Raw genomic sequence first — 26,496 nt, 5'->3', positions numbered from 1 at the left:
AACATCACCTTGCAAGCCTATAAATTATTCACGAAAATAATATGGACTACAACAGTGACGTAGAATATCGAGGATATCCATAATTTATCTTTACAATTTAAGATTTTAATACATTTAAAATTATGATAGATATTAGCAAATTGTTTCATACATCTCAAAAGATAGCTCAAAGTTTTGTGTCTTCATTCACATGCATCAGTGTGTGCAGCTTAGTGGCACGGGTAATGTCTAGTCGGAATTCGATTTCTCTCCACGTACGTTTCAAGACCTCTACGGTTAAATGCTCAGATGCATTGCGAATGCGTGGCTTCAGGTCCTGCAGGTCTCTAACCTTATTTCGGTACATCATCTACTTTGCAAAACTCCACAGAAAGACATCTAGTACTGTGAGGTTAATGGATCGAGGCGGCCATCGAACTAGACTCTCTCGTCCAGTCCATCTATCCTGAAACTTTTCATCTAGAAACTGACGGATATTGAGGGACCAGTGGGGTGTTGCCTCATCCTGCCGAAATATGAAATTGGAAATTTGTGGTAAGGATGGTTCAAATGGCTCTGAGCACTATGGGACTCAACATCTTAGGTCATAAGTCCCCTAGAACTTAGAACTACTTAAACCTAACTAACCTAAGGACATCACACACACCCATGCCCGAGGCAGGATTCGAACCTGCGACCGTAGCAGTCCCGCGGTTCCGGACTGCAGCGTCAGAACCGCTAGACCACCGCGGCCGGCCTTTTGTGGTAAGGACTTTGGGACCAAACTGCTGAGGCCATCGGTCCCTAGGCTTGCACACTAATTAATCTAACTTAACCTAACTTACGCTAAGGACAACACACACACCCATGCCCGAGGGAGGACTCAAACCTTGGACTGGGGAGGCCGCGAGAACCGTGACAAGACGCCCCAGACCTCGCGGCTACCCGATGCGGGCCGTGCGGCTGCCCCACAAGGCGGCGAAATATGACATCAGGTTGCAGGTGTTCTGGTTGTGGCACAGAGAACTCTTGTAACACCTTCGGGCAAACACCATCATTGACTGCAGCTCGAAGAAAACGAATCGACCAATGATGCAACTGTGCACCGGTCCTCACCAAACATTGCCCGTAGGACTGTCTCTTTCTGTTTCACTTGTAACATGAGGTTGCTGCGAACCCCATATACGAACGGTATGACGATTCAGTTGGCCGGATACATGAAACTTTGCCTCATAGAAGAAACAAACTTTTTCAAGAAGTCATTGTTTGCATATCTACTCCAAACTGTTCGCGCAGACGTTTGTCCGAAGGCTTTAATGCCTGAAGCAGCTGCACCCTGTAGGGATATAGCAGAAACTTCCTATGCAGGATATTATACACTGTTTATCGTCCCATTTCCTACTCTCTGGCCCCCGCACCCACCGATTACGTCGGCCTCCCTGTAAATGCCTGTCGTACCTTTTCCACGTTGGCGTCTGAAACAGATGGCGATCCGTCCTCTTTTAATGTAGAACACTACCTGTTTCCAAAAATGACGTATACCAAGCCCTAACAGTTGAGCAAGCCTCTAGTTGCCTTTGATACCGTGTTCATGAATATCCAACGCACCATAAAACGAAACAGAACAGGATTCCTTTGTCTAGCGTTCGCTGGGCATGCTTCCATCAAACTCTATTGTGCAGACAGGTGATTAGTCAGTCAAATACACTTCCAAAGGTATCAACTACAGACGTATATTCATTTTGCCAGACTCTGATATGCAATACAGTCGAGAACCTGGATACGGAATGCCTTTGCACGACTCTAGTGATTCTGAACTTGGGTAAAATTGAATAATTTGAAAGGCGGCCTTTAATGAAGAGCTTCCAAGTCAAGAATATAAACTACTATGAAAAACTGAGAAAAGTAGCTAAAAAAATCACATAAATAAACTAACGAAACGTTTATTAAAGACTGTAAACAAGAACAAAGCGTTTACACACTTCCTGTTGGTATAGCAAATCCACAAATGACACAAATACTACTGGCAAGGAAACACACCAATACTAATATCATTCACACCCATGAAAACACATAAAATAAAGAAAACTTTATTTCCATAAAAGGGATAAATTTCCGAACTCGAAATAAGTTCAGCTTCCTGAAAATATTGATTTTGGGGCAATTAGTAATGCCGAGTTGGGACGGGGAACTGAAACAGAATCTGTTTTACATAAGAGGTATCAACCAGAAGTACTTTCTGTAGTACCTGATACGGCTTTCAAAAAATCGTTATGACCAGCTGTGGTCGCAGATGACTTATGACAAGTAATTGCGAGACCAATACAAGAGCGATTATACTAACTCAAGAATTTATTTTCTTTCAATTTACTGTTGCAGAGAAACTACCGACTGCTGCTATGAACATATGGCGATTTACGGAACGCATAGAGGCAGTCGGATTTTATGAGTGTCTCCTGTCGGTAAGGACAATGGTTCTTATGATCGAAAGCTTGTGTTTCTATTTTAATTTGATATGGCTTCGTCATAAAACTAAATAAGTAGGAGGTAAATATGTTTGACTGAGGAAACAGGCGATTGCAGTGTTACCCGTAAGACTACTGTTGAAATTCTGATACAGAGATTTTGTTGAACTTCCGACACCACATGGTTTTAATTTTGCCACCCCAGAAAGTCAACAGAAATTCTGATACAGAGATTTCGTCGATTCTAGCATCTTCAGCGTTACATGCTGCTTTTGTCTTCTCAAAAACCCAATAGCTGTAATAACTTTTTGTTTTTGGCAGGTGCTGCGGAGTGAACGTGCGCTCAGAGTGAAAGCTCTACAGATTATGTAGTGTGTGAATGCTGGCTTTGTCTAGGAACATGCTGCATCCTTTTTTAATAACATTCAATGTGGTCACATTTCTCTCATTTTAGCATTGCTGTGTTAATAGCTAAGTACATCACCGTAATAATGCGCTAGAAGCTTGGTGTGTTTTCGTACCAAAAGCATCGCCGGCAAGCGTCACCATGGCCATATGTCGATTCAAAAATCGTTCAAAAGACTCTGAGCACTATGGGACTTAACTCCTGAGGTCATCAGTGCCCTAGAACTTAGAACTACCTAAATCTAACTAACCTAAGGACATCACACAAATCCATGCCTGAGGCAGGATTCGAACCTGCGACCGTAGCGGTCTCGCGGTTCCAGACTGTAGCGCCTAGAACCGCTTGGCCACTCCGGCCGGCTATGTCGATTCCTGATCACGTCTCGTAAGCAGCAAAACACACACGTAGCAGTCCGCCCCCGGTACCTGAGCCGGCACGTTAGCTTAGCGTGTTCGGTCACAGGGTTAGCTGCCAGCTCTGTAATAAAAAACTGAGTGAATATATCAGCCATGAACTTGAAGGTTGTCAAGGGATGTCTACCCCGAATAAATGCAATGAACAGTATCCAACAAAATAAGATTAAAACAAAAGTGGTCAGAGGGTGGCGGAGTGCCACGACAAGGAGCCCGGGTTCGATTCCCGGCTTGGGCAGGAGATTTTCTCCGCTCAGGGACTGGGTGTTGTGTAGTCATCATCATTTCATCCCCATATCCGACGCGTAAGTCGCCCAATGTGGCATCGAATGCAATAAGGACTTGCTCTTGGCGGTCGAACTTCGCCGAAAGAGGGGGACTTCCGGCCCAAAATGTCGTACGCACATTTCCATGTTTTCTAGTGCAGATGGTAAATTGGTAAATGATGTTTTTTATGCTATGCCATCGGGTTTCAGTCATTCATGACAACCTGCACACCAGTAATGTCTCTGAAATTAATAAAGCAGACAAAGAATAATACAGCTATTCATCTTAAATAATAGTAGGTAGGTAGCATAGTTACAAGGTGTCCGCCCCGATAGCTGAGTGATGCCGGCACGGTAACTCAGCGTGTTCAGTCAGAGGGTTAGCAGCCCTCTGTAATAATAAAAAAAATGAGTTAATGGATCAACACGAACTGCGACGTCCGCCCAGGGCAGATACAGCCAACAAAAACGAACAAAATGAGATTAATTAAAAAAAAAGTGGTCAGCATGACGGATTTCCGTCCTACGGGCCCGGGTTCGATTCCCGGCTGGGTCGGAGATTTTTTTTCCGCTCACGGACTGGCTGTTGTGTTGTCTTCACCATCATTTCATCCTCATTCGGCGCGCAGGCCACCGAATGTGGCGTCGAATGTAATATGACCTACACCGCAAGGGGCCTCCCGGCTAATGACGCCTAACGATCATTTACTAAGTAAATAAAATGCGTCGTGTGTACATATTTTCATTGCAGACGCGTGCAGTCAATTCGCGTAACTGTTGTAAGTGGAAGAGACAGCTTCCGTCAACTTCTGGCTGTCATAGCGACGCCAACGGGTTATCAAGAGAGCCCAACACATCGATCCACGCTGGTCAGTTGAACAACCAACAACGTTAAGACACAAAATATTGTGTGTATAATTACAACGATACAAACGCTATTTGTGTGCGGAGGGCTTTCTTTTTATGACCCGGTAGCATCTTGTGCTAACCAGCAGCTGACGACAGGTGCTCCTTGCACTTATACTACGGCTCCACGCATCGACTCCTCGCGTCCCCATTGGGTACATACACGGCGTCTCAGAACTTATAGATCAAATTGAAACAGGTGATAGTAGATCCACAACTATTATATTGAGATATGTTTGATTCTCAGACAAGATATTTTCACTGTTGAATCACACGAGTTGTTTCATGGCCATCGAGCAGATATGTAGTCTTTGAGAACGTGCAGTGTGAGCCCGTGATCGTAGAACCACGCCAGCAATGATCAATAAGGTGCAAAGTGTCACTAAACCGCGTGGGACAGTCAACACTCTCAGTAAATTGGACAAACAGGCGGTAGTGACGCAGTTCAAACAGGAGCTAGTACACATCGAATACCTTAAGAAAACTGCAATAGTTCCGTTCTTAAGGGTAGACCTCTTCAGCAGAAAAATATTCAGTAATTTAAAATAAAGGTCAGAAGTCCAGACACACAAAGTTAGTAAATTCCATCTATTACACATTTTCGAAACCTGAAACAGGAAATGTCCTACTCCGCAATAAGAGACCTGGGATCCACAATTGCATGAGAAACACCTCTTCACTTTTGTTCTTCAAACAAATGCACCCGCATATGTCTTCGTTACGTATCAATACAAACGATATACGTACGGTTTCTTTCTCATTTACTTCGAGGTATGTCAAAAATCTAAAACTAATATTCCGGTCAGAAACATTGCTTTTGTTCGTGAACTGCATAATCTTCACGGAAGGAAACTTCGCTATTATGCCTAAGAAGACATTTTTCTCTGATACTTGGCTCATAAACTTGCGTGAAAGGGAATTTTTCAAATATCTTTGCTGGGGCTGTATTGTCCTGAATTATATGATGGAAAATTGCTGGGCTTCTGTTGTGTGGAACTCGAAAATGTCCTACATCATTAGTTAATTTATACACCTCGAAAATTAGTTTTAACACTTTAACATGTTGAAAAGCATGGTTTAGGGGTAGCGTCAACGTCCTCGGTCCGGTTCGAATACCACCACCGTTTTAAAAATATGGTTCAAATGGCTGCAAGCACTATGGGACCTAATATCTGGGGTCGTCAGTCCCCTAGACTTAGAACTACTTAAACCTAACTAACCTAAGGACATCACACACATCCATGCCCGAGGCAGGATTCGAACCTGCGACCGTAGCAGCAGCGCGGTTAAGGACTGAAGCGTCTAGAACCGCTCGGCCACAACGGCCGCCCCTCCGTTTTTATTTTGATTAATAAGAAGCACTGGCGGTCAAAGACTTCTGGCATAAAAAGTCACTCTCATTCTGCCAACGTCCTTGTCAAAGAGGGCGGAGGAGCGGACAGACATTCAGGACACTCTCTTGTCCTTGGGGTGGGAAACTGCCCCTAAAGACGGAAGAATCATCAATGATCAACGGCATGAGGATGTCGAAAACAATGGGAACCACAGCATCGGAGCCGCATATCATGTATCCACAGGACATGTGGTCTGTAATTGAAAAAGCATCATGAAGATCTCTCCGTTAGCAAAACATTCCGGAATAACCACCATTCGGACGTCTGGGAGGGGACTGCAAATCGAAAGGTGACATGAGAAAACAATTGAATAGCCTGTGCAAGAATAACGTTCTATGAGTCGGGGGTGGAATGTCAGAAGCTTGAGAGTGGTAGGGAAGCTAAAAAAGATATGAAAACGGAAATGAAAAGGCTTAATTTAGATATAGTAGGTGTCACTGAAGAGAAACGGAAAGAAGACAAGAATTTCCGATCAGGTGAGTATAGGGTAATATCAACAGCAGCAGAATATGGTATAATGCGAGTAAGATTCGTTATGAATAGGAAGGTAGGGCAGAGAATGAACATTGCAATGACAGAGTTGTTCTTATCAGAATCAACAGCAAACCAACACCGACGATGGTTCAGGTATACATTCCGACGTCGGAAGCTGAACCTGAAGAGATAGAGAAATTGTATGAGGATATTGAAAGGGTAATACAGTACGTGAGAGGAGATGAAAATTTGTTAGTCGTGGGAGACTCGAATGCAGTTGTAGGAAAAAGAGTAGAAGAAAAGGTTACAGGCGAATATCGACTTTGGGCAAGCAATGAGAGAGGAGTAAGATGGAGTTCTGTAATAAATTTCAGCTAGTAATAGCGAATACTCTGTTCAAGAATGACAAGAGGAGGAGGGTATACTTGGAAAAGGCTGGGTGATACGGGAAGATTTCAATTAGATTACATCATGGTCAAACAGAGATCCCTGAATCAGATACTGGATTGTAAGGCTTACCCAGGAGTAAATATAGACGCAGATCACAATGCAGTAGTGATGAACAGTGGACTGAAGTTTAAGAGATTAGTCAGGAAGAATCAATGTGCAAATAAGTGGAATATGGAAGTACTAAGGAATGACGAGATACGTTTGAAGTTCTCTAAGGCTACACAGCAATAAGGAATAGCTCAGTATGCAGTACAGTTGAAGAGGAATGGACATCTCTAAAAAGGGCAGCCACACATGTTGGAAAGAAAAACATAGGTAAAAACAACGTAACTGCGAAGAAACAATGAGTAACAGAAGAAATACTTCAGCTGATTGATCAAAGAAGGAAGTACAAAAAATTTCAGGGAAATTCAGGAATACAGAAATACAAGTAGCTGAGGAATGAAACTAAGGAAGAGCAATGACACTAAGATGAAATGGCTACATGAAAAATGTGAAGAAATCGAAAAAGGAATGATTGTCAGAATCACTGACTCAGCATATAGGAAACTTAAAATAACCTTCGGTGAAATAAAAAGCAATGGTGGAAACATTAAGAGTGCAACGGAAATTCCACTGCTCAATGTAGAGGAGAGAGCGGAAAGATGGAAAGAGTACATTGAAGGCCTCTGTGAGGAGGAAGATTTGTCTGATGAGATAGAAGAAGAAACAGGACTCGATTTAGAGCAGATAGGGGATCCAGAATTAGAATGAGAATTTAACAGAGCTCTGGAGGACTTCAGAACAAATAAGGCAGAAGGGATAGATAACATTCCATCAGAATGCTAAAGTCATTGGGGAAGTGGCAACAAAACGACTATTCACGTTGGTGCGTAGAATTTATGAGTATGGTGACATACTATCTGACTTTCGGAAAGATATCATCCACACAATTCCGAAGACTGCTAGAGCTGACAAGTGTGAGAGCTATCGCACAATCAGCTTAACAGCTCATGTATCCAAGCTGCTGGCAAAATTAATATACCGCAGAATAGAAAAGAAAATTGAGGATGTGTTGGATGACGATCGATTTGGAATTCGGGAAGGTAAAACCACCAGGGAGACAATTCTGACGTTGCGGTTAATAATGGAAGCAAGACTAAAGAAAAATCACGACACCTTCACAGCATTTGTCGACCTGTAAAAAGTGTTCGACAATGTAAAATCGTACAAGATGTTCGAAATTCTGAGCAAAATAGGGGTAAGCTATAGGGAGAGACGGGTAATATGCAATATGTACAAGAGCCAAGAGTGAATAATGAGACAGGACGACCAAAAACGAAGTGCTCGGATTAAAAAGGGTGTAAGACAAGGATGTAGTCTTTCGCCACTGCTGTTCAATCTGTACATAGAAGAAGCAATGATAGACATAAAAGGAAGGTTCAGGAGTGGAATTAAAATTCAAGGTGAAAAGTTATCAAGTACACGATTCGCGGATGACATTGCTAGCCTGAGTGAATACGAAGAATTATATGATTTTCTGAATGGAAGGAACAGTTTAATGAGTACAGAATATGGTTTGAGAGTAAATCAAAGAAAGACAAAAGTAATGAGAAGTGGCAGAAACGAGAACAGCGAAAAACTTAACATCAGGATTGATGGTCACGATGTAGATGAAGTTAAGGAATTCTACTTAGGAGGACATCAAAAGCAGACTAGCACTGGCAAAAAGAGCATTCCTGGCCAACAGAAGTTTACTAGTATCAAACATAGGCCTTAATGTGAGTAAAAAATTCTAAGAACGTACGTTTTGAGCACACATTGTATGGTAGTGGACTGTGGGAAAATCGGAATAAAAGAGAATCGAAGCATTTCAAATACGGTGCTACACACGAATGTTCAAAATTAAGTGGACTGATAGGGTAAGGAATGAGGAGGTTCTCCTCAGAATCAGAGACGAAAGGAATATGTGGAAAACACACAAGGAGAAGGGACAGGAAGATAGGACATTTGTGAAGACATCAGCGAATGCCTGCCTTGGTGCAAGAGGGAGCTGTAGAGGGCAAAAACTGTAGAGGAAGACAGAGATTGGAATACATCCGGCAAATAGTTGGAGACGTAGGTTGCAAGTGCTACTCTGAGATGAAGATGTTGGCACAGGAGAGAGTCGTGGCGATCGCATCAAACCGGTCAGAGGACTAAAAAAAAAAAAGAAAGAAAGAAAGAAAAAAAGAAGTCAGCGTGTTTTTGATGTCTTATCCCCTTCCGACCTAGCCAGTATCTGGGAGGCGGGGTGGGGAGGGTGGGGGTTACTTCTTAACCTAGACTCAGAACAATGCCGAAACTCGGTATTTTCCACACTGACTAATCAATACCAGAGGGTAAGGATATTATAACGAGGAATGAACTAAGGGCCTTTAGGCTTGTGATGACACCCACATAGACACAATTCTGTAACTTATAGTGGGGAAAAGATGGATACCATGTTAGTAAACTGGAGGATTAGAGTTATCAATAGCCATCATGCCTATACACATTTGGCCAAAGAGTGTCAGTTTTTTATGGCAAACATCATTAAAACTGTACAGTAAACATTATATGAAACTAATAAACATGAGAACTCTTCTACATTATTCGACTTAGGATAAGTTTGAAATATTCAGAATGGATGTGTTGATTTGTAATAGTGAGCCTGTAAATCATTATACATGATTTCTTTGTTGTATGAAAGTGTCAGAAATTGAGGAGCGTAAGCTGAGGAGTATGACAGTCGGTACCACCAATGGGCGAGCGAGAATTGTCACTTTCAAAAGTGTGAGTAATTAGGTTGAAAGGGTACCACTTTCCCCTTTCACTGGCGTTCACCTTCGACAGAGCAGCAGAATTATGTGCAAATAATTTCACTGTATTTCTGTACAGTGGTACCAGTGTGCCATGAAGAAGAGATGGACAAAATGTGTTATTTTATTTTTCACTGTGGTGCAGGAAGCTTCCATACACTGAAGAGCCAAAGAAAATGGTACACCTGCGTAATAACTTGTAGGACCTCCGCTAGCACGCACGATGTGGCATGGGTTCGACTAATGTCTGAAGAAGTGCTGGAGGGAACTAACCCATGAAACCTGCAGGGCTGTCCATAAATTTGTAAGAGTACGAAAAGCACGTTGCAAGGAATCCCAGATATGCTCAACAATTTTCATGTCTGAGGATTTTGGTGGCCAGCGGATGTATTTATTTATTTATTTAACCTGGCAAGATTAGGGCCATCAGGCCCTCTCTTACATCTAACCAGGCATTCTACTTATTTTACATTCATATGTTTTAGTAGGCATGTTAAACTACATCTAGTACAAAAAGTGAAATAAACAATTAGAAAGGTACACCTGGAAAAATACATACATATAGAGTTTATATTCGTAGATCATAAGTACTGTTATAATTAGACATTATTGAAGAGACATATTTTAGATACGAGTGCTGGCAGCAGGAAGTATGAGGGAGACTCATGGTGAAGGGAGGAGAAGAATAGAGAGACATGATGAAACATAATTAAGGAAATATAAAGGAAACGAAGATTGCGTGGCTAATAGAGATAGATGAAGAGGAAGGCATCTCAGGAGCAAGATAGGAGACGCTAGCTTTGCTATTTGACAGATGAGAGGATTGGCCTTGTACATTAATTTTGTGGAGAACTTTATGAGGATGATAGTAGGAAATGCTTCAACTTCTTCTTAAAAGCAGCAGGAGACTGAATTTTGCGCAAGGTAAGGGGCAGTTTGTTCCAGAGGCGGACAGCGGCAACTGAGAAGGAGTTTGCAAAAGTTTTTGTTTTGTGAGTGGGCACAGTTAGGATACCAAATAAGAGTCACTCGTGTTTCGATTATGATGGCATGACAAGTTTTTAATCTCTGGAGCAAGGTACTGGGGTGCTTGCGCGACAAGGAGACGGTGAAGTAGACATAGAGTGTGGTAGTCACGCAATTTGTCCGGCCGCAGCCACCCTAGCTCGGAGTACGAAGCACTAACATGATCATATCGGCGAATGTTGCAGGTGTAACGCACACAGGCATTCATGGTTAGCTCTAGCCGTCTTTTGTTTTCACTACTCATGCCTTGTTGAATCACATCACAATAGTGGAGGTTCGGTAGAACGAGTGCTTGCACGAGCTGGCGTTTCAAGTCCTGTGGAAATATGTTCCGCAACTTTTTGAGAGCATAGAGACAAGCAGACGTCTTTCGGCACACTGCGACTGTATTCTCCGCCCAGTTGAGATGCTCATCCAAAGTTACACCCAAGTTCTTCACTGTTTTCTGATATGGTATTGGAGTACCGTCGAGCAGAATAGGAGGTAGCCGTTCGCGGAAATCTGAACTTATTAATTTCTGATGGGCTATTAAGATTACTTGCGTCTTTTTTGCATTTAGTTTAAGCCCCAGGTTTTTTGCCCATGTCACTACTGAAGACAGATCATCATTCATCTGAGCGATTGCAGTGTTTACATCTTCAGGTCTGACGCTTAGGTAGAACTGGAGGTCGTCGGCATAGAAATGATATTTACAGGAGGACAGAACCGACGAAATATCGTTGACATATAAAGAAAACAAAAGTGGTCCTAAGACTGATCCTTGTGGCACTCCCGAGGAAATGTGTTTCCAGGAAGATTTTTGATTTACGCCGACAACACATTGCTGTCTGTCTTTTAAGTAGCTTTCAAACCATCTCATTGCACTATCAGAGAAATTAAGCTGTTGCATTTTTCTGAGCAATATGTCGAAGTTAACAGCGTCAAAAGCTTTGCTGAAGTCCAATAGCGTCAATATTGTTGCCTTTCGATTGTCGATGGCATATTTCAGGTCATCTGTTACTTTAATTAGAGCAGTGTTTGTGCTGTGATGTTTACGGAAACCGGATTGAAATTTGTCATATAGGCTGAATTCATTCAATTTTTCAGTAATTTGGTCATGAACAATATATTCAAGTGCTTTGGAAACAGCAGGCAGTATGCTAATTGGTCGGTAATCACTAGGCAGTTGCGGGTTTTCGATCTTAGGGATGGGTCGAATTATGCTTCTTTTCCATGCAGTGGGGTATATTCCGTTCACGAGGGAAATATTAAATATGTCAGTTAAGACAGGTACTAAGATATCGGCAACATTCTTAATCATGGTTATACCGATGCTGTCGTTGCCTATTGCATCAGAAGAGATTCTCATTATTGCTTTTCTTACCGTATTTGTTGTTACATGTAGATGGAAGGTATCATTGTTAGTTATCCTGTTTGGGGATTCTTGTGGACGGTAATTATCAGCCGTGCGGGTATTCATAGATGCAGAGAAGAATTCATTTAATTCGTTAGCTGACACATGAAAAGTAGTTTCCGATTTTGCCTTTCCGACCCCCAAGCTACGGAGATTCTTCCATAGAGTCGTGGGCGTCAGATCGCTGCATACAAGGGAGCGAGCGTGCCTGATTTTAGCATTGCGAATGCATTGTTTCACTCTGTTCCGTAGCTTTCTATATTCTTCGAAACGCTCGGGTTTCGGATCTTCCTTGAAACGCCTGTGGGCAGCATCCCTATTAGTCATCATTTGACGTAATTCAGCTGTCAGCCATGGAGCAGGAGATTTTCTTACACCCATTGTGCGCACAGGTGCATGTTTGTCATAGAGGGCAGTGAGTTTATCACCAAGTTCATTAATTTTGCCGTCGATTGTAGGTTCTCTGATTATTTGATGCCATGAGATTTCTGAGCAATCGGCTGTTAGAGCGTCAAGGTCAATACGTTTCATGTTCCTACAAGTTATGTAACGCGATTTGATCGTTGGGGGCTGCACAGAGTAGGCCAGGAATATTACATCATGTGCTGAGAGGCCAGGGGCCGATGTTTGACCAACATCTCTTACTTTGTCAGTCTGTTTCGTTGCGATTACATCTATAAGAGTATGACTGTGCGCCGTATGCTGTGTAGGTTGTAATGGAAGAATGTTCATGCTATTGCAACTAAACAGTCTTCTTACGTTTATTGCGGAGGGAGTGTCTCTTAGCAGGTCTATGCTCAAGTCACCCATTACGATGACACGTTCGTATTGACACTGAAGTGAATGTAATTCCGACTGGTAGGAACTCATCGGGTTTATTTTTGGCGGCTTGTACACGACGCCAGTCAAGAATTTCAGACTTTGTATATTTATTTCAATGAACATGACTTCAGCCTCTTTTTCTTCAGCAGGATTTGACGTACATAAGACTTTCGCTTTGAGATCTGTTCGTATATACGCGCCGACTCCGCCACCTCGCTTTTTTGATCTGTCTGCCCTAAGAGATGTGTACCCTGGGAGATGAATAGATGCAGAGGATATGTGTGGTTTCAACCACGTTTCGGATAAGAGGATTACGTGGTAGTTTAGTTGGTTGAAAAGGAGGCTAAGTTCTTCGTAATGTGCAGGTAAAGACTGGATGTTGCAGTGAGCTGCTAAAAGCTCTGACGCGTTCCGCTGGGCAGCCTGGAGTAGGGTGGCTGACTGGTTTGTCCCTTTGTTAGGCACTACCTGCCGCGAGGGGCACTGGCCGGTGCTTCTGCCAAGTGACATAACACAGGGGTGTCCGAGATTTTGCGCGCCCTGTTTGTGACTCCGCGAGTTCCGGAAGAAAGGCGACTGCAAGAGATTTCCTGAGGTTGCGGGAGTATAGAAAATGGATTAGTGGTATTTGGTGCAAGGAGAATATGACCAAAATAGTGACGGCTGTGTGTCACTGTGTATCCTTATGTCGTAAGAGGATAAATGTAATTAGCGTATTTGAAACAGCTTAGGGTGGAAATAAGGGAAAGGGGAGTGATTTAAGAGGCCGATGCTGCCAGCAGAGAGAAGTAAGCTTAATAATTAAGAGATTATCGTAGGAAGCTAGAATTAAATTGAAATTTACTAAAGTGATACTGGTAGTGATTATCGTAGGAAGCTACAATTAGATTGAAATTTGCTAAAGTGATACTGATAGTGATTTTTGTTATGAACAGTTTAAACCGAAGAGATGGGTGATTAATGAACTAAAGGAGAGACTAATAATTGCAATAGAACTATTACAGAATGGAAGAGAATAAACTGAGAAAATGAAAAAAGTATTAGCAGTAACTAAAATTAAGTAATGGTTAGAGCTACAGACACAAAAAAATAGTAAAAAGTTAATACAGTTACAAAAACAATTAGTTGAAGGTACAAATATGGGTATGATTAAAAAGTTAATACAATTACAAGACTATATCTGAGTATAGGGCTGTTACAATTTGCAAATGATGTTAAGTTTTCGCTTTTGGCTCGAGTAGCTTCACTTAATATTATTCAGTTCTGTCATGTTTGTGACTGTCTTCTTTCCAGCTGCTGTCTTAATGATTACTCTGCCATCCTGAGTCCACACATTCTGAAGGCCGAAATGGGATATGGCACTGTTTAAAATCTTTAGCCGTTCGTGTGTCAGATCTTCCCTTATTATAAGCCCTGTCCTTGCTAACTTCTTCTTCTGGGTAAAGATCTCTGCCCTTTTTCGGTATGAGATAAATTTAATTATTATAGGACGAGGTTTGGTAGCACCTGGTAGTTTTCGTCCCACCCGATGGCTCCTGTCAATGTCTGCCTTGGTCACTTCAACGCCTAATTTTTCGCGCGCAACCTGTATAAGCAGGTTGTCTGTGTCTTCTTCCTTATTTTCTGCTACTCCAAACAGTCGTAGACTATTACGCCTTTGGTACTGTTCTAGCTCTTCTGTTGCGGCAGATAGTTTCACTTCCAACTCTCGTGCTTTTTTCTCGTATTCAGACACAGACTTTTTTTAGTGCTGTAATTTCGGCAGTATTGGCCTCAACAGTTTCACGCATTTTGGCCAATACTGCTGCCGTTACAGTATCTGATATAGTGCCTGCTATCAGATCGAGATTGTTTTTATCGCGAAGCGCAGCGTTTACGTCAGAGCGGACCAGCTCCGCTATACCGGGAGCCGCGGCCGCACCTTCCGCCAAGAGCGGGCCCGCCGCACCTGCTGCTTCCCCGCTGCTGGACGCGCTGCTGTTGACTCTTCTGTTTACCATTTTCTCGAAGATATTGGCGGAGAACAGAAAAAAAATAAGACTACTGCACAGAACACTGTTGTTTACACGATTTCCACTTGTACTAGACAACACCACCTGCGAGAACACCTTCGAATTCAACTAAATTTCGCGAGTCGAACTTAACACGTGTTACACTGCAGCCGCCATGACACGCCAAGACTTTAAACTCAGAAGTGTGTTTTCGGAGCCACCTCTGTAGCAATTCTGGACATGTGGAGTGTCGCATTGTTCTGCTGGGATTGCTACCTGCTTACATAGCTCTGTCTCTGAATACGCATGCCTATTCCAGTTTCCTTGGCGCTTCAGTGTAGATGCCGCCTGTGCAGTCCCAAGCTGTTGCCAAGTTCAGTTTTCAAAAATGGTTCAAATGGCTATGAGCACTATGGGACTTAACTTCTGAGGTCATCAGTCCCCTAGAACTCAGAACTACTTAAACCTAAGGACATTACACACATCCATGCCCGAGGCAGGATTCGAACCTGCAACCGTAGCGGTCGCGCGGTTCCAGACTGTAGCGCCTAGAACTGCTCGGCCACACCGGCCGGCCGGTTCAGTTTTCTTCCAAGGATAGCGAAGCAGGAATGAGGGGTCAAAGATGCGTACGGTTCTGTAAATGTGGTATGCCATGGCTGGCAGAAAGTCCGCCCCCCCACACACTACCACTTACCAGTGGTGGGACTGGTCGCTGCTGCCGCCGTGTTAACCTCTCGGCCGCTGACGCTGGAGATGGGCAGTTGACTTAAGTATGTGCTCCGCTAATTTTCCTGACGACTAGGGTATTGCATGTCGAATATTTAGGTTCAACTACTTACTTATCCTTTCCTCTTCAGGAAACATTGCGAGAAAAAGACAAGGTATTTTTTTAATTTACTTGCATAGGAAAATTGAGTTGGAACGACTTAATTAACCAGATGCCCTTTCTTATAGAAAGGGCATGCTCTGCAACCAGGCTTACTGTAATTTCTTCGTGTGCTACCCTAAGTTAAGTATCTTTGGTTGTGGAGCACAGAATGAACGTGAATTTATTTGCGTTTGATTGTTTTTGAACTGGCAAACATGAATATATGGAGAGTCCTCTGAAAGTCCATTGTCTCCAGTGGACCTCATAGAAGCTGGCTGTACAGAAAATGTCGACATAGCGTGCTTGACACGAATTCAGATGAGACTTGCGTGTGTAGATAATAAGTTGAGATTATTTGCGTGTAGAGTATAGATTTAAGCTGAGTTTACTCGCGTGTCAAATCATTTGTGCTGACAAGCACGTATACAAGGGTGAGTACACTGAACTATCGTTGTCTGTGGTGGATCTCGCGACTCCTGGGAGCACAGACAACAATTATGGAGAGAGTGTGCTTGATCCGAGTTCGGCAGAGGTTGGCGAGTGTAGTCTTAACTCTTATCATTCAGCGTGGGGCTTGATTAACTAGCTTATGAATTTTTAGTCTGGAGAGGAAACATGTTACTGAAATGCTTATTTATGGTATGAAAATGGGTATGAACATGTGAAAAAAAATTGCCGTGTTAGGGACTGTGACAAAGTAGATATTTTCACGGATTGAGTAATGGCCTATGTAAACCGCCAAATTTGAGGATAGCGTGCTTGAATATTACGAGTGACCACATTCCTGTTCTGCTATTCTTTTCTTGTTCAAAACTTACGGGATGTGGAAGACATTAGAGAGGTAGTATTTGAATACATGCGAATGTTTAATTGAAGACACATGCTTTCCCTTTCCTACTGCAGAAAAAACATTGCATTAGATACAAACTGTTTTGTATTAAAGTGAATATATTTTCCACCAAGAGTGGGAACTGGTAAAGTAAGTCAATAGTTCAGTCAGTAGTTTCAGTAGACGAAAAACGAGAGAGTTATGTTTCCACCAAGAGTGGCTTCTCTTACAAGTATTCAAAGAAATTGGAGAGACGTCCATTTTGATTTGCAAACCATACGTTGCGCCACTCCCACCACTTTGCACCGCCATGGTCGCCGTTAACATGGCAAGGCCAGAACACGCCATGAGCGTGGAATAAGAGTGACATGGACAATCCAATAATACATTAAGTGGCTAACTTTCAGTAACTGTCATTGATGTAAATTCACTTGCGCGGTTATCCGCTGTGCGACTTAGCTTTTAAACATCAATAGTATAGGATAATTAATTCACTTGGGACGGGTATTTGTCCGATCTATACTTATTTCAAACTCCGTGAAGAGTACGAAACAGTAAGCAGACCTTAATATTTGACGTCTACAAACCACGTCGAACCTGTCCACATCTATCTAAGGCATGTCTTAGAAACGCACAGAGAAACAGATCGTTGTTGAGAGTAACAATAAAACTTTGCCTAGTTAAGATACAGTCCCACATGAAGGAAAAGCATTTCAACAACCCTCTTTCAACGTCTAGGTCTGACAAGATATTCTTATTGGTGAGACATTTTTATATGATGAAAGCGACCGTAAGGACGGTACAAACAAGTTTCTTTCTGCATACAAACCGCAAATAATAAGAAAAATATTAATCTGATTTCATGTATGTGGCTGTTTCTCATTTCTGTTTTCTTCATTCAGAGATATGGTTGCTTTACATATCTAAAGCGTCTGAGGCGACATTGTCACTGAAAAAATGGGTAATATTGTAGTATTATGGTTTAACAGCGTTTAGATTTTGGACCATGTGTGGACATCTACACTGATGGAAAAAAATCGCAGCACGAAGAAGGAGTTGAACGACATAACCGAAAGTTGGTAGACGTGTCTCTACATCTGAAAGATGATGTACATTCATATTCCGCACAAGCAATTTTTTCTTCTGGGGGGCGGGGGAGGACTCAGTTCTGTTCAAGTACAAGATGTTCAGTCAGGACAGTCTCACAAAATGTTAGCAGCTGAATGGTCATAAACAGTTTCGCCGTTTAGAACTCGGTTACAAGTTGTATCTACTGAAAACCGTAATATAAATGAATGGAAATGTAGGCACTGCAGTAGAAAAATTGCGATCTTATTGTTGACGTAAATTGCTCTGTAATTCATTAGTACTCGTACTTACCACCGGTAGACAACATCTCACGCGACAGTCCATTTCAAATGCTTTGTTTCTCAGTATGGTTATTCACATTTTGTTAAGTATTTCAACAAACAAAGAAATGTGACTTTTCGCGGGAGGAGTTGGAAATGGAGAAACGTTAACACAATCGTACCTATATTCTGAACTGACTACACCAGACTGAGAACAAGAACTGAACGTTAGAAGTACTTTCGTGTATTTTTGACATCTTCGCCACTTTCTTGAAAGCCTTTGTTGGGTGATTCCAGTTTTGCTACTTTACCTTCAAAAGTTATATCATTTGTGCTTGTGAAGTTTTTTTTTTGAGCTGCAGGCTCCATGATAATTCATGAAAAGAAGCAATGAATATGTGAACGTTTTTGAAATGTTTTGGCACTGTAGGTCTAAAATAATCATAAAATTCTGTGTCTTGAGGAAAAAGAATGTAATCCAAGTAAATTGATTTTCTAGAACATGTCTTTCATAGTGCTTAATGTGAAGAGTGAGAAATTATGTAGAATGAAATGTTTAAGAATTTCGCAGACTGACTTTGGTAATCCACCAGAACAGGTGTTCTTAGACTTTTTCCCATTGCGTACCACATGACAGTCTTACAAATAGCTTGTTCACTTTATAAGAACCCTGGTGCGGGGTAGAGGGAAACGGAGGGTGAGAGCGAAAGCTTGAGCGACGACTGCTGCGGGGTTGAGAGACGTACAGCGATAATAATTTTAAGCATACTGCTCAGAGCTGACAACACTACGTGTGGTACAAAGGTGACACATACAGGTATAAGGGTTTCGTGGACGCACTTTTTTACCAAGTCCTTCGTGATCACCTGTTGGACTTATTTGTGGTAAATAATGTCAAAATTAAATTAAGCTGGTTCTGTTACAAATATTAAATGAGTAAAATGGGAAACATCATTCCATACACATATTAAAGTTTTACATAACAAATAATATAAACCATTCGTGCAAGGGAGTAGTAAAGTGACATCGAGTACAATAAATTAAGAGTCCAAAAAGAAAAGAAAATTCAGGATCAAATCAAATTTCAACCTTGAGTCAGATATCAGAATCAGTTATCAGTTTTCAAATTTAGATTCCGATGGAGGAATATGTACATATTTCAGCTAGAAGCATGTTGGTGTTTACGTTTAATCAGAGCCTTGGCTGGATTGAACTGAGCTTCACTCCCAAATCTTCTTCAGGACGAACGCTGTTTCTGTAGGAGCTAACTTCTAAATTTACCGCGAGTTGAGTGTGTTCGAGCTTACGCTTAGAAGCCGATCCTTGTCGATATATTATAGCGTGTGTGCTTCGACAATCCGGTGCAACTTCCTTCACGTTTGCTACCAGCCCTGTTACGTGACTATACATACCGACTTTAAACGAAGAAGGTCAATTATGTTGAAAATGTTTCCTGATATAGCATTTGACTTAAGCGGTTTGAAAGTAGAAACTTACATCTTCATGATGGTCAAAACGTCTTAAAACGAGTATTTGCACCATATTTATGACGTCTGTGGCATAGCATATTTGGAAAGCGATATAAATGTATCCTTGCAGTTGTAACAACATTTCTCCAATACTGAAAGACATGTTTCCCATTATTACAGTTGGATAATGGAACGTTTTGTACTTCTTTGTCAGATTTTCCCCCAAAACTGTTTGGACCATATCTCTAGCCGCGGGCAGTAAGAGATACTCACCAACTGCGTGAGGTTTTTCCTCTTTCGCAATCCCTAACGTAGACACACACATGAGGTTTTCAAAATGTTCAAATGTGTGTGAATTCCTAAGGGACCAACCTGCTTAGGTCATCGGTCCCTAGACTTACGCACTACTTAAACTAACTTATACCAAGAACAACACACACACACCCATGCCCGAGGGAGGACTCGAACCTTCGGCTGGGGTGGTCGCGCAGTCCGTGACATGGCGCCCTAAACCGCGCGGCCACTCCGCGCGGCCATGAGGTTTTCACCAACTTACTTGTCAGTATCAGTGGATATGAAGTTAGCCGTGCATTTGGAGTCTTCTTTGCAAAACCTAGATTTCCTTATAAAAAAGTCAATGAGTTTACCGACTAACTCAGAATGCTTAGAACTTCGATGCCGTTTCAATAAAGAAAACTTCATGCTGTGAGCTGAAAGTGTCTCTGAGCATACACCGCACTGGGAACTTGGTTACCACTGGTCTCTGTACCAGCCTTTATTGCGATGTCAGATTTTGAGTAGCTGTCATTATACTTGCGGTTAAGTGTTTTAAGTTTTTAAACTGCGTCCTAGGAGGTCGAATGAACTTCCTGGCTTAAAAATCGCTTCATGATGAACATAAACATAATAACGTAAAGTAACACAATCACAGTAAACTTCTCATCACAACAATAGTAGTGAAGAATCAGCTCGTAATACGCACACTCTGGTTCCTGACGCAGGTTTTCTTCATATCACATTATCATGACTACTACAGTGCCACACATCGACATACCGCGTATGTTAGCAGTAGTTGCACAGTGGCACGAAAACGTCGTATAACCAGCGACACGATTCGATAAAAATATCGCCACCATCAAGGCAAGATCAATCATTCCCGGCCATGGCAGCGACGACTAATGAAGAGAGGTCTGTGAAGGTTACAATCAGAACTTCTTGTGCTCTGCGTACAATCGGAAACAAACATTCTGCGGTAAATTAATTTCCTTTAACATTATACAAATGTTAATTTTATCAGTCAGTTTCCAACTATCAAATAAAGTAATATAAACGAATAATTTTACTCACAGCCGTACGTGTTTTGTTTACTTGTACGCGAATCACTTAAAATGTCTGGGACCACCTGCTCCAGAAGACAGATACATTCAAAAAAGGGCATTCCATGTAATAGTTTATTCACTACAACAAGATAATTATTAACGTCGCAGGTATGGCAGCCAATAACTTATAGTTTTAATGAATGGTTACATCCGTAGCTTAAATTGAAGAGGGTGATTGGGCTGTGACGAGTTATGTTTCTGTAACTTTCACTTCTGTTTCGAATTTTTTTTGGGATTAAATAAAAACTTGACTGCCGTGCCGATGTTCACATGTAACTCATTGCCTTTTTCTTTTTTTCTTTTAAAACCAAAAAGCTCCCCTATCTAAGGAAAATAGTAAACATAAAACATACCATTCCTATTTCAGTCGGCCGCGGTGGCCGAGCGGTTCTAGGCGTTTCAGTCAGGAACCGCGTGACTGCTACGGTCGCAGGTTTGAATGCTGCCTTGGGCATAGATGTCTGTGATGTCCTTAGGTTAGTTAGGTTTAAGTAGTTCTAAGTTCTAGGGGACTGATGACTTCAGATGTTAAGTCCCATAGTGCTCAGAGCCATTTGAACCATTCCTATTTCTGTCACACTCATATAGCGGCGATCCAAGCAATTGACCCGCATCGCACGTAAGCGTTTGCGTCAAGTAACCTTGCAGTTTCTTACTCTGCACGCTCAAGGCAATTTCATTTCATATTCGTAGCTGCAAATAAGTACCAGATATGAACATGTACGTAGCCCTAACGTACTTTAAAGAAACCTCGTTACTTCCTTGAATCATCTCTACCACAGCAACTGGTCAGATAGCGACGTGAGCTGCAAATGTCAGACTGTGAGAGATTTCCGTCGATAACATTCTACTGAACAAGCTCTACTGCTCTTGACTTATGGCAGAAAAAAGATCCGCCAAACTGGATTTACGCGATTTCGGCTTCTTTCACCATGTTTTCAATTTTTGCTGTTTTCCCGATGAAAGCAATTTTAAAATACTCTCAAAATTGCCTAACTGTATTTGTGGCATATCAGGGAAGGATCATCGGTCCTTTATATTACCCAAATGAAATATCAATCAGACTTCGCGGCGCGATTCCTTACATACTGGCAATATAAAAATGTCGCCCACAAAATTTCGTCCTGCGCATATTTGGGGAAGTAAATAGACGTTTAAGCTGATAATCTGGTCACACTGTAATCACAGGTACGATAACCATCTCCATCAGTAAAAAGAGCAGTGCTGTGCTATTGGTGCAGTGGCTAGCGTGCTGGGTTAGCATGCACGAGGTCGAGGGTTTGATTGTTAATCGAGCATTATTTGTTTTTATTTTCTGAAAGTAGTCTGCGTGGTGGGTTATCTGGCATCTTAATCGTCGTCTAGTGATTGCAGTGGGTCTTCTATAAAACGCTTGTAATTATGTACTACGAACACAGAAATGGAAATACAATCCTTCTCATTGGTCCGCTTTTAAAGAAGCCTTTTGCCCATCATGGGCAAACATTCTTCTGTGTGCACCCTCCCCAAAGATCCCATCGAAATTATTTTAAAAGCACGTTGCTTGCACTACTAGTGACGTAAGGGCCTAACAAAATATGATGGACCTGAACTGGTATTAATCTGTGGGACCACTGAGGGGAGGGTACACACGAAACAAGTTTGGAATCCTGAAGATGCAGTGGTGTGAAACAACTGACCAATGAAAACGATTGTATTTCCAATTTTGTATTCGTAAAACGTAAGATGAAACTTTTTGTGGGAGACCCACTGTAATCGCTGTATGGCGATTAAGACGCCAGCTACCGTACCACACAGACTACTTTTAGCAAATAAAACAAATAAGCCTCGACCCAGAATCGAATCTTCGACCTCCTGCGTGGTAAGCCGAAACGCTATCCACTGTACCAACTACAAAGCGCTAGTCTTACAGCCTGACAGATGTAGTTACCATACACGTGATTACAGTGTTGCCGGACTTGCACTCTTTAACGTCCATTTACTACCCGAAATATGTGCAGGACGAAATTTTGTGAGAAATTTTTGTATTGCCAGAGTGTGAGGAATCGCGCTGCGAAGACCCAGTGCGAGAATTATTTTTCACAATGTATATTTAGATATATGAAAATATAATTTGCTTTCATTGTGGCATTGTGTGGCATTGTGGGCATGGTATTCACATCCCTGCAATTGAATATGAGACGTTTTCCGTTCGCTTACGAACATTATTCTATATATTACGTAACATGTAAAGTCACATTTTCACTCTTAAGGTGTTGTTCCCCAGTTCGTCTTCATGTGTACTAGCATTAATGGATTTGAAAAGCCACTAGAAAAAGACAATTTATGCTTTATTTAAATGGTAACCTTAATATTGAGTAGATGATGCACAAATTACATTTTTCGTGTAAGGTTAGCATGATGATATTAACACAATTGTTTAACAGTACTTCATCCTTCCAAAATATAAATATAGATGTTTAGCGTGAAATACCACCTCAGGTGAACTGGTCAAACAACACAATCTCTTACTCTAAGCACTGCAACCCGCTTCTTGCTATCAGTGAGACGAAATGTTTTAAAATTTCCGCCGGCCGCGGTGGCCGTGCGGTTCTGGGCGCTACAGTCCGGAACCGCGGGACTGCTACGGTCGCAGGTTCGAATCCTGCCTCGGGCATGGATGTGTGTGATGCCTTAGGTTAGTTAGGTTTGAGTAGTTCTAAGTTCTAGGGGACTGATGACCTAAGATGTTAAGTCCCATAGTGCTTAGAGCCATTTGAACCATTTTTTTTTTAATTTCCGCAGACTATACTCTTATTTGTCGTTTAACTTTCAATTAAACAAACACACGCTCGGTGACCCTAAGACACAGGCACCGCGTATTGTTATGTCATTGGAAACAAGTCCAACATACGTAACAGGTATATTCAAGGGATTTCACAGAATTTTTTCTGGGAAAGGGACGGTAAGACTTTACAAAAATTCCCTTTTTTTATACAAATGAGTTGGACACTGTCGAAACTTCTGTTGCCATAAGGGTTAAATTGAACAGGCGGCACAAAAACATATCCCAGAGAATTTACGGTTATTCCTTCAATATATGAATAAAAACTCTGTAGCCCAGTTTCCAGGGTAGGGAGGAGGAGGCAAGGGCCCTATGCTGCCTCTCCTTGAGGGCGTCTAGGGGCATACTGTCGGTATATCACTACAAATCAAACTTTGAGACGCTCTAAAATCTAAAGCATTAAAAGCATTAAAGTTTTTAGCAATCACTATCATTGAGACGTGGGACAAACGCTCAAGGATACTTCAGCTCAATGAAGACAAGCCAATAATTACCAATCAAACACAAACTCTGGCTTGTAATTTCCAACAGATTTTATTTGACAGTTGCAAGACAACAGCAATCTGCTGTTACCCCAGTATAATATACGTAATTGCCGTAGAATTTGAAACTTTGCTAAACAGACAAATGTCTACGGGCGTCAAAGCCCACCCCAAACAATAGATAGTTTTAAAATCCTCTTTACATAAAGCTTAAAAACCATACAAACAATATATGGTTTACTGAGAAAAACTGCCACACAAGCAGGACAGCCTTTAAGATATAACAGCAGAAACAAATCAAAATGTCTCTTTCCGAATAAGATATTGAAAACACAGTATAATGAAAGGCATCGTTCAGGTATTACAAAATGTCAGTGTCAAGTAACGACCAGCTACAACGGACGACGCCCACCGCGGATTATACCACAGAAACAACAACATAAAACCGCACAGCAACTGTATCTTTGACATTGAAAACGACAGCTACATGAATTGGGCTTTCGTAGCCTGTCATGCATCTTTGGGAGGAATATTGGCTGGGCCTGACGTAAACTAAGTTGCGATCAAAGAGACTGTGAGGCCATGGCGCACCTCCTTCCGGCGAATTGATGAATGTTTAACTTCGAATAGGACACAGCCCCCTGACCCATGGTTTCCTTCTCAAACGTGAAGAACCGCCTGTCTGTGATGCATGTGGTATGCTGATTACTGTTCGCGACATTTTAATCGACTGTATTTTACATAATGACGAGAGTATTCAAACTGGTTCACCGACAGACCTGCTCTCAGTTCTAAGTGACAATGAACCGAATGTGGCACATGTTTTAAGATTTTGTGTTTTGTCTTCACTTCACTCTAAGCTCTTAGGTCGACGCTTTTAGTATGTTAGAGAACGATTGGCCCTTCCTGTTACTATTTTTATGATCAACCATTCTTCTTTTCTGAACTTGCTTCTTTGTGCCTGTCCAGATCAGGTATCATTGTCTGCCTTGATTCGCTTGCTCCTTTGTAGCGTTCAGAGGAGTCGTGTGTGTTCATGAAAAAAAAAAAAACAACGGAGAGTATGTGGTTTTATGTTGTATTTTAGGCTATCCTCATCTTGTGTGCTACAGCCCCATTCGCCTCACGCAGTCAGCGTACGGGCGCTGATGACAGTGGTGTTCAGCATATACAGATGGCGGTGGTATCGCGTACACGATATATAACAAGGCAGTGCGTTGGCAGAGCTGTAATTTGTACTTGGATGAAAAGGTTTCCGACATAATAATGGCCGCACTACGGGAATTAACAGACTTTGGACGCTGAATGTTAGTTGGAGCATGATGCATAGGACATTCCATTTTGGAAATCGTTTGGTGGTTAAATATACCGAGATCCACAGTGTCAAGGGTGTGGCGAGAATACCAAATTTCAGGCATTACCTCTCACCATGGAGAACGCAGTAGTAGACGTCCATCACTTAACGACCGAGAGCGGAGACGTTTGCGCATAGTTGTCAGTGCTAACAGTCAAGCAACACTGCGGGAAATAGTACGACGAACTTATTTGTTAGGACATTCTGGTGAAATTTGGCTTCAATGGACTACGGCAGCAGACCACCGACGCGAGTGACATTGCTACCGGCATGACATCGCCTGCAAAGCCTCTCCTAGGCTCGTGAGCGTATCTTTTGGACCCTAGACGAGTGCAAAACCATCGCCTGGTTAGATGAGTCCCGATTTCAGTTGGTAAGAGCTTTTGGTAGGGTTCGAGTGTGGCACAGACCCCACGAACCGATGGACGAAAGTTGTCAACAAAGCACTGTGCAAACTGATGGTGGCTCCATAACGGTGTGGAATGAACTCGGTTCTTTGGAAATGGCTACGTTCAGTTACTTGGAGACCATTTGCAGCCCTTCATGGAATTCATGTTCCCAAACATTTCACTGGGCCACAGTTTTTTGCGACTGGTTTGGAGAACATTCTGAACCATCCCAGCAAACGATTTGGCCATCTAGATCGCAAGCCATGGATCCCATCGATCATTTATGGAACATAATTGAGAAGTCAGTTCTCCCAGGCGGTAGGAGCGTCCATTAGCGGTAGCGCCAGCAGTTTGTCTTAGTACATAGCTTTAGTTTAGTTCACTGCCTTCTTCCCTAAAAAGTTCTGAAAAGGAGTGAATGTTATCTGTTCAAAAAATGGTTCAAATGGCTCTGAGCACCATGGGACTTAACATCTGAGGTCATCAGTCCCCTAGAACTTAGAACTACTTAAACCTAGCTAACATAAGGACATCACACACATCCATGCCCAAGGCAGGATTCGAACCTGCGACCGTAGCGGTCGCGCTGTTCCAGACTGAAGCGCCTAGAACCGTTCGGCCACATCGGACGGCAATGTTGTCTGTGTTTTTGTCTGATTTATTACCGTTTATTTACACGTAGAAGTCCCATATTTGTTTCTTCCAGTAGCTTTTGTGAAAACCGAGTCTCCAGTGACAAATAATTG

Source organism: Schistocerca cancellata, chromosome 1, assembly GCF_023864275.1.
Source record: "Schistocerca cancellata isolate TAMUIC-IGC-003103 chromosome 1, iqSchCanc2.1, whole genome shotgun sequence".
Taxonomy (NCBI): Eukaryota; Metazoa; Arthropoda; class Insecta; order Orthoptera; family Acrididae; genus Schistocerca; species Schistocerca cancellata.
This window is presented reverse-complemented; position numbering follows the sequence as displayed.